Source organism: Juglans microcarpa x Juglans regia, chromosome 1D, assembly GCF_004785595.1.
Source record: "Juglans microcarpa x Juglans regia isolate MS1-56 chromosome 1D, Jm3101_v1.0, whole genome shotgun sequence".
Lineage (NCBI taxonomy): Eukaryota > Viridiplantae > Streptophyta > Magnoliopsida > Fagales > Juglandaceae > Juglans > Juglans microcarpa x Juglans regia.
The window spans coordinates 27,968,767-27,979,155 of record NC_054594.1 but is presented as its reverse complement, the minus strand read 5'-3'; the positions used below and the strand labels follow the sequence as shown (position 1 = coordinate 27,979,155).

The 10,389-nt window shown below is 36.8% G+C and overlaps 1 long non-coding RNA gene across 1 annotated transcript; it reads left to right on the top strand.

The window, feature by feature from the left end:
* Nucleotides 1–400: 400 nt before the first annotated feature.
* On the top strand, nucleotides 401–10,086 carry LOC121238982. The gene is made up of 4 exons (XR_005935214.1): nucleotides 401–422; nucleotides 5,487–5,488; nucleotides 9,177–9,193; nucleotides 9,942–10,086. It is a non-coding gene; the product is annotated as an uncharacterized LOC121238982 (long non-coding RNA).
* Nucleotides 10,087–10,389: the final 303 nt, after the last annotated feature.

Genomic DNA, 10,389 nt, shown 5'->3' with positions numbered 1-10,389 from the left:
TTTCTGTCATGACGGGTGTAGACATGAGCTTATTTTTGGCTTTCTATTTCTGAACTTTCAAAAGAGAGCGAATATGAAATTTTGTGCATAAATTATGTTGTGATATGATTTTGTTCTGTTTTGAAGATTTTATGTACTCTGATATGATCTGATGTGATTTCTGAAAACCTCTGGCATAACATTCTGTTTATGTTTCTGTTCCGTTCTGACCTTACCACGGTTGTAAAACTGTGGCCTCTGTTTGGATTGGTACCAACTTTTCTGTTTCTGGTGCACCCACTTTGGAAACAAAGTGGTTTTCTGCGTGGTCTTTCTTATGTGTACACTCGAGGCTCCCAGAATGATAAGGGGAAGATTCACATTCTGTTTCTGCTCGGTTAGCTACCGGGATTTGCACAACCCTACCACGGGGGTTAAACATGGTATTTGTTCTGATATGATAAAATAAGATATGATGTTTTAGTTTATATTATGCCAAAGGAATTTTGATTATGAATATTTTCAAACTTTCGCTCTGATATTTTTTATAATATGGTCTGACGCTGCATTATGAAAATGTTATTCTGAAATAAAATATTTGTTTCTACATTCTGAATTTTGTAAATGCTCATGTTTACACACTGGTATATGTCCTCTGCTTACTGAGTTGTTGATAACTCACCCCTTATCTCCATATTTTTTTTCAGATAATTTTGATGGTTCAGTTGGAGAACAAGATTATGAAGTTTTTCCAAGGTGTGATGATCGAAGTGGAATAAGTGCCAGAGGATACAAGTGCTTATTTGAGAGTCATAGTTAGTGAACAGATTTTATTTTTCGGGTATTTTGATTTGATGAGTTAAGGATAATTTCGAGTTTTGGAGAGTTTTTAATTTATGTTATTGAGATTCTCTTTATTGTCCCCATGGAGGAACTTAGATATTTGGATTGATTATATGAATTAGCATTGTTTTGGATTTTCTGGATATTTAGTTGTGTTATTTAAGTTGATTTTAGATATTAAGAGTTAACTCTTCGGACCTTCGGGATCGGGCCGTTACAAAAATATTGCAAGCATTAAGAATAAGGAATAAATATTCAATCACGGAAATAATGAAAATAAAACAACTTGAAATATAAACTGTGTATTCAGTGCTAGGCTACATCAAAACTTTAGAAAATAGAATTAGTTCATAATGAAATTAAAAAGAAAAAGAATAAAACTGGTCTTCTTCGTTGGAGTCAGTTGATGAAGCACGCAACTCTCGCCTTTGCCCTCCGGCTCCGCCTTCTCGGAAGAAACTCAAATAATAAACTCTGAACTATCGAAACCTAAACTCAGACTCTCTGACCCAGACTAAAACTCAAACTAAGATTCAAAAGCTAAAGACAAAAACTAAGACTAAGATTACGAATCAAGACTCCCTATTCATCCCACAAGATGGGATTAAATAGATGTCACAACTCAAATTTGGAAACAAAATAAATGCAGCTACAGTCTAGCCCAAAAATCTGGAAAATAGTTTCTAACGATAGATCTTAACATAAAAGAAAATTATCCCAAAAATATCAGAATTATCTAAAATGGAAGATTTAGTGATATGTGGCTTGATTTGCGGACTTTAGGAGGATTTGGTCACCAATAGATTGATTGTAGAACTCAGAAGGGTAGAGGCGAGTACATGCCCTGTGCATTGAATATAAATTGGCGGGCATGGAGGTCACAAAGACCAGTTTTCAAATTGATTATGGGTTCAAGGGATTTCATTCCCGCGGGTTCATATCACACGGCCTTCTTCTCGCCTACCGAGTGGAAAGACTCTGCTCGCCTTTTCTAGTTGTTGCCCATGATATTGTTTAGGTTAGTCTTTTAAGTTGGTAGTTCTGACTAGTCACCCAATCTAACCGCCTAGACCCTTGTCGCCAAATCTTTAAGCCTTTCAGTCACACCTTCTGGTCGCGAGTTTCCTTGCCTACCAAGAGGTAAGTCTTCTCACCTTTAGGCAAGATAAATCTCTTTACTGCCCATGGGATAAGGCTCCTCTCTCAAATCTCATCGACTCTCTTCAGATCTCACTACCTCTCATCGGTCTGGATCCATAGTCTCTTTTTTTGTATCAAAATGCTCTCATTTTGTACTAAATCTTCTAATTCCTTCAAATCCAAGAAAATAAATAAAAATATGTAGAAATGAAATAAAACCAATAGTATTAAAGGGAAAAGGACACTTTTCGTAAATAAAAGAGTGATAAAAATCACATCAAAATAACACTGATCAAATACCCTCAAACTTAAGTTTTGCTTGCCTTCGAGTAATGAAGAAAAGGAAAGACAATTAAAATAAGCATTGGTTTGATTCACAAAATTTATTGCCTCAAAGATTGTCTAAAGTTTGTAATTCAAGATCAATTAAGTCCAAAAGTTAATTCAAAACTCAATTCCACTGCATTATCCATCCTACATTCATGCATACCCATCATTCTCACCTCATCATTAGCTCCTTGGATAGTTTTATGCAAACAAGTAAATAAATAATGGATCTCTAAAAACTCTATAGCCTTGCTTTTCAAATCACTCTCCACTAATGTAGAACAAAAACTATCATCTTGGATCAATAGGTCTTTATTAAGCTTGTAATGTAAGGCTAGGGTGAGGGCTACAAAGAAAATGTAGGAATCAAACAAAACAAGAGAACTTATGTTTGAACATCAACAAAATAGATAGAGCATTTTCACTTCTAACACAAACATCTCTTCTCAATCATTGTAAGTCTCTCAACATACCTCTCTTTTCTATACTTTCAAGTGCCTCTCTCTTTACTGCACTTTTAAGTATCTCTCTCTTTACTGCATTTTCAAGTATCTCTCTCTTTAAACCCTCTGTTCGGTAGATCGGATTTTTTTTTTCTTTTTTTGGAAATATTCCTTACATTTTTTGTTGTCTTTGTGGATGACTCTCATTGGCCACACAATAGATGAGTTGACTTTTCACATCCCCAAACTTATGATATTGATAATATTGCTAAAATTACTTTGCTTGTAGACCTTCTTCTTTTCTTACCTTTTATGTTCTTGTGGGTCTGTGATTTTGTGTAAATTTAGTTCTGTTGAAAGGTAAGGATATTAGTGTTTAAGCTCAAATAGGGTAGGGAATATGAGGTTCACAAGAAAGAAAAATATAAGGCCAAAATATAATTCAATAAAGCTCAAAGGGGTGGCTAGGGATAACGATAATAAACAGGTAAGCTTGAAAGACTCAATCGGTCCAAAGAATGCCTTAATCATTTTCCTATTAATATTTTGTCTAGGATTTCACCTCGAGTGTAATTAGACAAGTTATAGAGTAAGTTGAGACCATACAAATTCACATAAAATTTCTCTAGGTACTCAAAATAATTAATGATTATAAGAATCATTCATTGAACATAGAAAATATCAAATTAAGTAAAATCAAGTAAAGAATTAACAACTACACTTAAGCAATGAGAATTTTTCCTAAAAATTATAATCATATTCTTATCATAGGTTTTTTTATTTATTCACCAAACCATACTGTTTTTATCATCATCATCATTATTTTATTATTTTTTTAAAATAAATAAAATAATATCTTTTCCCCCCAAACTTAAATTTCACATTGTCCTTAATGGGAAAAAGGAAGAAAAATTAAAGCAAAGAATGAGAGAAGGTAAGAGATGCTCCCCTGATTTTTTTTTTACTAGTCTTCCAATTGAATATTTTTCTTGAAGGTGCAGCTGTGTACTCCTTGGAGATCTCCTCAACCTCTTTGTTCCTTAGATTTGATGGAAGCGGGTTAAGTTCAAGCTTGGCTGGTTCCTTACATGGTAGCTTTGAGAATTCAGCTCCATAAGTCTAGTCGGCCATGACCATGTCTTGGTCACTTATTTGAAAACCAGAATGTACCTCGAAAGGGAATTCCATAGATTTAAATATGTCATAAGTGACCTGCTCCTCGCCGATCATCGAAATGAGTTTCCCTTTCTAGACATCAATTAAAGTTTTCTCTGTCGTAAGGAAAGGTCGGCCCTGTATCAAATGGATCTCCTCGTCCTTCTCCATATCAAGCACAATGAAGTCAGCCAGGAAGATGAACTTATCAACTTTCATATGTACGTCCACAATGAGTCCTCTCGGGTATTTAATAGATCTGTCCACCAACTGTAGAGAGATGGTGGTCGGCTTTGTTTCTCCAAGACCTAATTCCTTAGGCAGTAGCTTCTTTTGTACAGTTGCACTGCTCTCCTCGATCACCAATTGTAGAGAGATGGTGGTCGGCTTTGCTTCTCCCAGACTTAGTTCCTTAGGCAGCAACTTCTCTTGTACAATTGCACTGCTCTCCTTGGCCACCAACTATAGAGAGAACTGATTATCAATTTTATTTTTTTTTAGTCTCTACGGAAAAGGAATTTGTGGATCATAAATTGATGGAGAATAAGTTTTAGAAATAAACTCCCTAGATTTCTTGGGTTATGCAGCCCCTTTATTCTCTCTAGTCTTCTCAGCTTGCTGGTCGGTCGCCCCATGATCGGTTTATTTCACCTCGTCCTCGATTTCCTTCTTCTCAGACTCCACATTTTTGGCAACTACTGCATTTCGCTTGGTATTTACCGACTGGTCATATGTCCGCCCACTTCTCAATGTTATGGCTTTGACATGTTCCTTCGGATTGGTCACAATATTGCTTGGTAAAGTCCCTAATGTCCTCTCGGTGAGCATGTTTGAGAGCTGACCAATTTGTTCCTTAAGATTTGATATTGAAGTCGAGTGGTTTTGATTCACCATATCAGTCTTTTGTATGTATTGCATGATCATATCTTCAAGTGTCGGCTTATTCTCTTGCTGTCGAAACTATTGAGGTGGTCTAGCTAGCGCTTGGTTATTGTTCCATGAAAAATTAGGGTGATTTCTCCTTCTGGGATTGAACGTGTTTGAATAAGAATTATTTTGGCGTTGGAAATTGGACACGTAATGGGCTTGTTCATAACTCGATTAGGCAAAAGGTGTAACACTCGGGCTCAAGGCCCAGGTCCAGATGAAGCCCAGCTTGGAAGACTCCAACACAAATGGCGTCATTTTGGTGAGTCTCCTTCCCTTTTTGTTTTCTTTCCTCCCTGAAGGTTTTTCTTTCCTTTCCCAGCTGTCTTGTTTTCCCAAAACCTCTCCATCCCGTATGCCTCTTCCTACGTTCCTACAGTTTATTCTCGGTTTCTCACTAGAAAACTTCCCTCATTGCATTTTGACCTACTCAGACTCTCCCTTTTACAATGATTTTTGGTTCATCCTTGGCTGGCGCTGCGTGTTCTGTGAGCCTCGAAGTCTCGTCATCGTTGGCTGGTTTCCACGATGGTGAGCCATCGTTCTCTCTCTCGTTCTCTGTTTCTCTTTGCCTCTTATAGACGGTTTTGTGATTTTTCATTGGGTACTAGCACTGTTCAGCTTCCTCGTGGGTCTCGAAATCTTAGTACCGTCATCGAGTCCTCTCATCAGGAGTGCTATCGTTGGTAATTATCCCTCCCACTCATTGATCTCACTCTTAATTTTTTTGTTCTATCCCCTGTTATTGCACACACACAGACCCTCTTTTACTCTATTTTTCTTTGGGTTTTTTTTCACGCACACACCCACTCTATCTTGGTTTGCCGTGCACACACTCAGACTCATCAATCCTTCTTTGAGCAGACCACTATCTCTTTCACTAGAGATTTTAGTGAATTTTGGGCTTTGATTCCAGTGGGTTGCTTTGATTCAAGGTGGTGCAAAGCTTTTGTGACTCTTTTAGGTAAGTCTCTTCCAAAGCTTTTGGTAATATTTTTGGGTATTAGATGGTTGGATTTTGAAATGTGGATAAAGTGTAGTTGATATGGTGGTAGTGTGGAGTTTTTAATTACTTGGCAGATGGGGAATAGCAGTGATCAAGGGTGGAGTGGAATTTTTGTTGTGTTGTTGGTTGTTTTCTTTTGATTAAATGCATGTCGCCAAGAGGTGAGTTGTATGAGTTGTGTTTGGCTACTACGTGGGGATTTTAGTGGCTGTGTTGGGGTCTAAATGTTACAGGTTTGAGGGAACTGTTCGGGTTTAATTTTTATGATATTTATTGTGTTAAAAGGGACTATGTTGGATTATTACTCAATAAATAGTAGCTTACTAGATTAGTTTATTAAATGTTGGGTATATATTTTGTTTAGGTGCTGTTACTACTGGAGTTCCGACTCAAGGCATTGATAATACTTGGAAGTCAGGTAAGCAGGATTCATATACTAGTTTTGTATAAAAGAAATGAAATTAAGTTGACTTCGAAAATATGCATGTTTGTTTTTGAAAATAAATCTAAAAACGACCTCAGATGTTTGTCTTGCATAGGCATAAATTTCTATATAAGAGAAAGTATTTTTTGTCATGACTGGTGTAGACATGAGCTAATTTGTGCATTATGTTTCTAAACTACGCGAAAAAAGCGAAAATGAAAATCTAAAAGTTTTTGCTATGAAAAAATGAAGATGTTTTGATTCTATTTATTTTGAACATGTGAAATGATCTGAAGCTATTCAATATTTTGTTTTGATATGATGGGTCATGTTTTCGATGTGGAAAGACTGGCCATTTCATCAAAGAATGCCCATTACTGTCAGACGACAGGAATAAGTCCAATACACCCCCAGGTCCCCGACAGACAACACAGGGAAACAATCAACGTCGAATGGGACCAGCTCGAGTGTTTGCATTGACAGCTAAAGATGCTGAGGGCGATAACAATGAGATCACAGGTACCTCACTCTATTTCTCCTTGAAATCTTTTTATTTGAGTCGAGGTTAATCACACTTGCATGGTACTGTTTTAATCATATAGCTTAGAATATTGAAGTTTGTTGAGAATACATTTTCTAAGGATTTGAAATTTGTGAATCGAGGTTAGTCAGGACTTAAGCTTGGAACTTTTGATTATACTATATTGTTTTAGGAGTTCTCTGTTAGTTAGTTGTGACGAAAAAAAAAATGTACGGACTGCTTAAATGTGGAGGTTAGTTCTTTTCTGATGTATGAGATTCAATGTTTTTAGGACTATAAGTTGTTAGAGTGAGCAGTGGAAGCGTGGTTTTGGTGAGTGATAATTTGAGAGTTATTTCGTTATTTATTGAGGTTTTATATTAGGTGGAGATTTTGGAATTTATTATTTGGTTGTTAATTGCATTATTGAGGTTTTAATTTTAGACTTGAAATGGCAGTGTGCGCGAACGTGTATGGCTAGGGAAAATATGGAAGAATACGATCGATAATATTGGAGGGTTAGAATTTGGAATATTAGGTTCGACAATTCTAGAATATTAATTAAGTTCGACTATATGACTGACTTTTGGGGTATGCATGGAGCATTTGTAGCGGATAAATATTTAGGCTTTGCTTGTGTTACTAGCAAATTTCTAAGACGAAATTTTTTTAAGGGGGGAGAATTTAACACCCGGACCCAACCAAGCTCTATTTTTATCTATTTATTTATTTTTTAGTTCATTTATTTTATTATATTTTCTTCACATGTTTATTTTTGTTCTTAAACACCAGATTTAATTTTGTTTTCTTTTCTTTCTGTTTTTATTTTTCTTTTCCCCCTAAGTCTGCCTCTCATCCACGACATGCATACACACGCATTCGTTCACGACATGCATGCATTTACAAGTCTCCCTCGTCTCTCTAGGGTTTCACCTCACATATATATAGATGCATATGTTTTTCCCATGCATTGAGAAACTACCCAAACACTGCCGCCGCTAGAAACTCCTTCGCACGCAAACAGCAACCGCAGCATTGCATGCCCTCCCACCGTCCAACTTTGGTGCACGTCCTCACACCCGCTTGAAGACCAGCTACCGCGCAGCATCCCAGCCATTGCCTCGATCAAACCCAGCCCAAAACACACGAACCACCGTGCGATAGCACTATCCAAGCCCCACGAGAAACCGAACAACCACCACCGAAGGGCAGTCCCACTGCCAAGCCTTCCACGCTGCAACCCACAAGGCTGGCCCCTTGCACGACGGAAAACACTAGCCCAAAGCAGAACCGACCACTACAAGCCTCCACCGGCAGCCACACTAAGCTGCCGCCTATCGTCCTGTAGCCTATTTTGCAGGTTTCAGTTTCCTCTGATTTAGTATCCAGAAACAGAGCAGCTTTTAGCCACCATAAACCGCTGCCATACCCTCTGCTGAGAGCTCCACCCCGTTGTGACCCCACCTCACGAAAACCACCGCGGTTAACACTACCGTGAGCCACCCCTCTCATGACTTAGAGAGTAGTTTTTCATGACTTATTTTGTCGAAATTTTAGTAACCAATGTATTCTTTTTATTTATAAAATATTGTTGGTATTTTAGATATTTTGAATATTAATTTTTATTGAGTTATATAATTATCATAATACTTATTCGATAAATTTTCTTCTTCAATATGAATTCGATTAAGTGGATATCGATGGTCTTAGAAAATGATGATATTTAGGTTATGAGGATTTTACGTTTTGAGGAATTTAATAGGCTATTTTAGAAGCGTAGGATTGAATATCGAAATATCAGATTAATTGGAAATTTACAAGAATTATGTGATTATTTTATAGGTGACGATTAATTATTGTTCGACATTTTTTAGGAAAATTCCGAAAAAAACTAAGAAGTCCAGGTAAGCGGGGTTCCTATGCTAGACTTTGCATTTAAAATAAAATGAGCTGAGGTTATTTTTGAAAAATATACATATTTGATTATGAAAAGGAATTTGAACTACCTCAGTTATTTGTTCTACATTACTCATAAGATTCTGTTTAAGAATAAATTACTTTCTGCCATGACTGATGTAGAAATGAGCTTATTTTTGAAACTTTATTTCTTATTTATGCAAAAAGAGTGAATATAAAAATTTGTGCATAAATATTGTAAATATGCTTTGGATCTGTTTTGATTACGAAGATAATATAATTTTGTTCAGTACTCTGTTTGGATAAGATGTAATCTCTGAAAACATTTGGCATGACTTTTTGATTCTGAATTTGATTCTGTTTCCGTTCTGCTCAATACGACCCTGCCACGGGTTATAATAGTGAATACGGCCCAACCACGAGTAATAATAGTGGATACGGCCCAAGCACGGGTTACAATAGTGGATACGGCCCAAACACGGGTAATAATAGTAGATACGGCCCAACCACGGGTTATAATGGTGGATACGGCCTTGCCACGAGTTATAGTAGTGGTCTCTGTTTTGAGTGCACACATTGGTGACATAGTGATTTATGTTCTACTTGGCTATCAGCAGATTGCACAACCCTACCACAGGGGTTATACATGGCTTCTGTTCTGATATGATGCTCTGATGATGATCATCATCATTTATGCTATGCCAAAAAGGATATTTTTGAATGAAATTATTTCTAAATCTTCGCTCTGATATTTTGATAACATGTTTTGCTTCCGCACTCCGAAAATGAAAATGTTTTGTTCTGCATTCTGATTTCTGTAAATGTTCGTGCTTACACACTAGTATATGTCCTCTGCTTACTGAGTTGTTGATAACTCACCCCTTATCTCCATATATTTTTCAGATAATTTTGATGGTTCAGCTGGAGAACAAGAGTAGGAAGTTTTAGCATGGTGTGATGATCGAAGTGGAATAAGTGCCTGAGGGTACAAGTGCTTATTTGAGAGTCGCAGTTAGTAAACTGATTTTATTTTTCGGTTATTTTGATTAGATGAGTTAAGGATAATTTCGAGTTTCGGAGAGTTTTTAATTTATGTTATTGAGATTTTCTTTATTGTCCCCATGGAGGAACTTAGATATTTGGATTGAGTAAATGGATTAATATTTTATGAGATTTTCTAGATTTTATAGTTGTGTTATTTAAGTTGATTTTAGGTGTTAAGAGTTAACTCTTCGGACCTCCGGGAACGAGGCGTTACAGGTATAATGGTGATTTAAAACCCTACCACGGGGATGAAACATGGTATACGGCCCAGCCACAAGTATAATGGTGGTTTATAACCCTACCACGGGGGTGAAATATGCTATATGGCCCAGCCACGGGTATAATGGTGGTTTATAACCCTACCACGGTGGTGAAATATGGTATACGGCCCAACCACGGATATAATGGTGGTTTATAACCCTACTACGGGGGTGAAACATGGTATACGGCCGAACCAAGGGTATAATGATGGTTTATAACCCTACCATGGGGGTTAAACATAATATTTGTCCCGGTGTGATGCTATGAGATGATATGAATATAATGTTTCAGTTCGGATATGCCAAAGGATTTTCTTTTTGGGAACAAATTTGTTTTTTTGAAAATTTTGCTCTAATATGTTGTACCAAGTTTTGTTTGCGCATATATGTTGTTTCTGCATTCT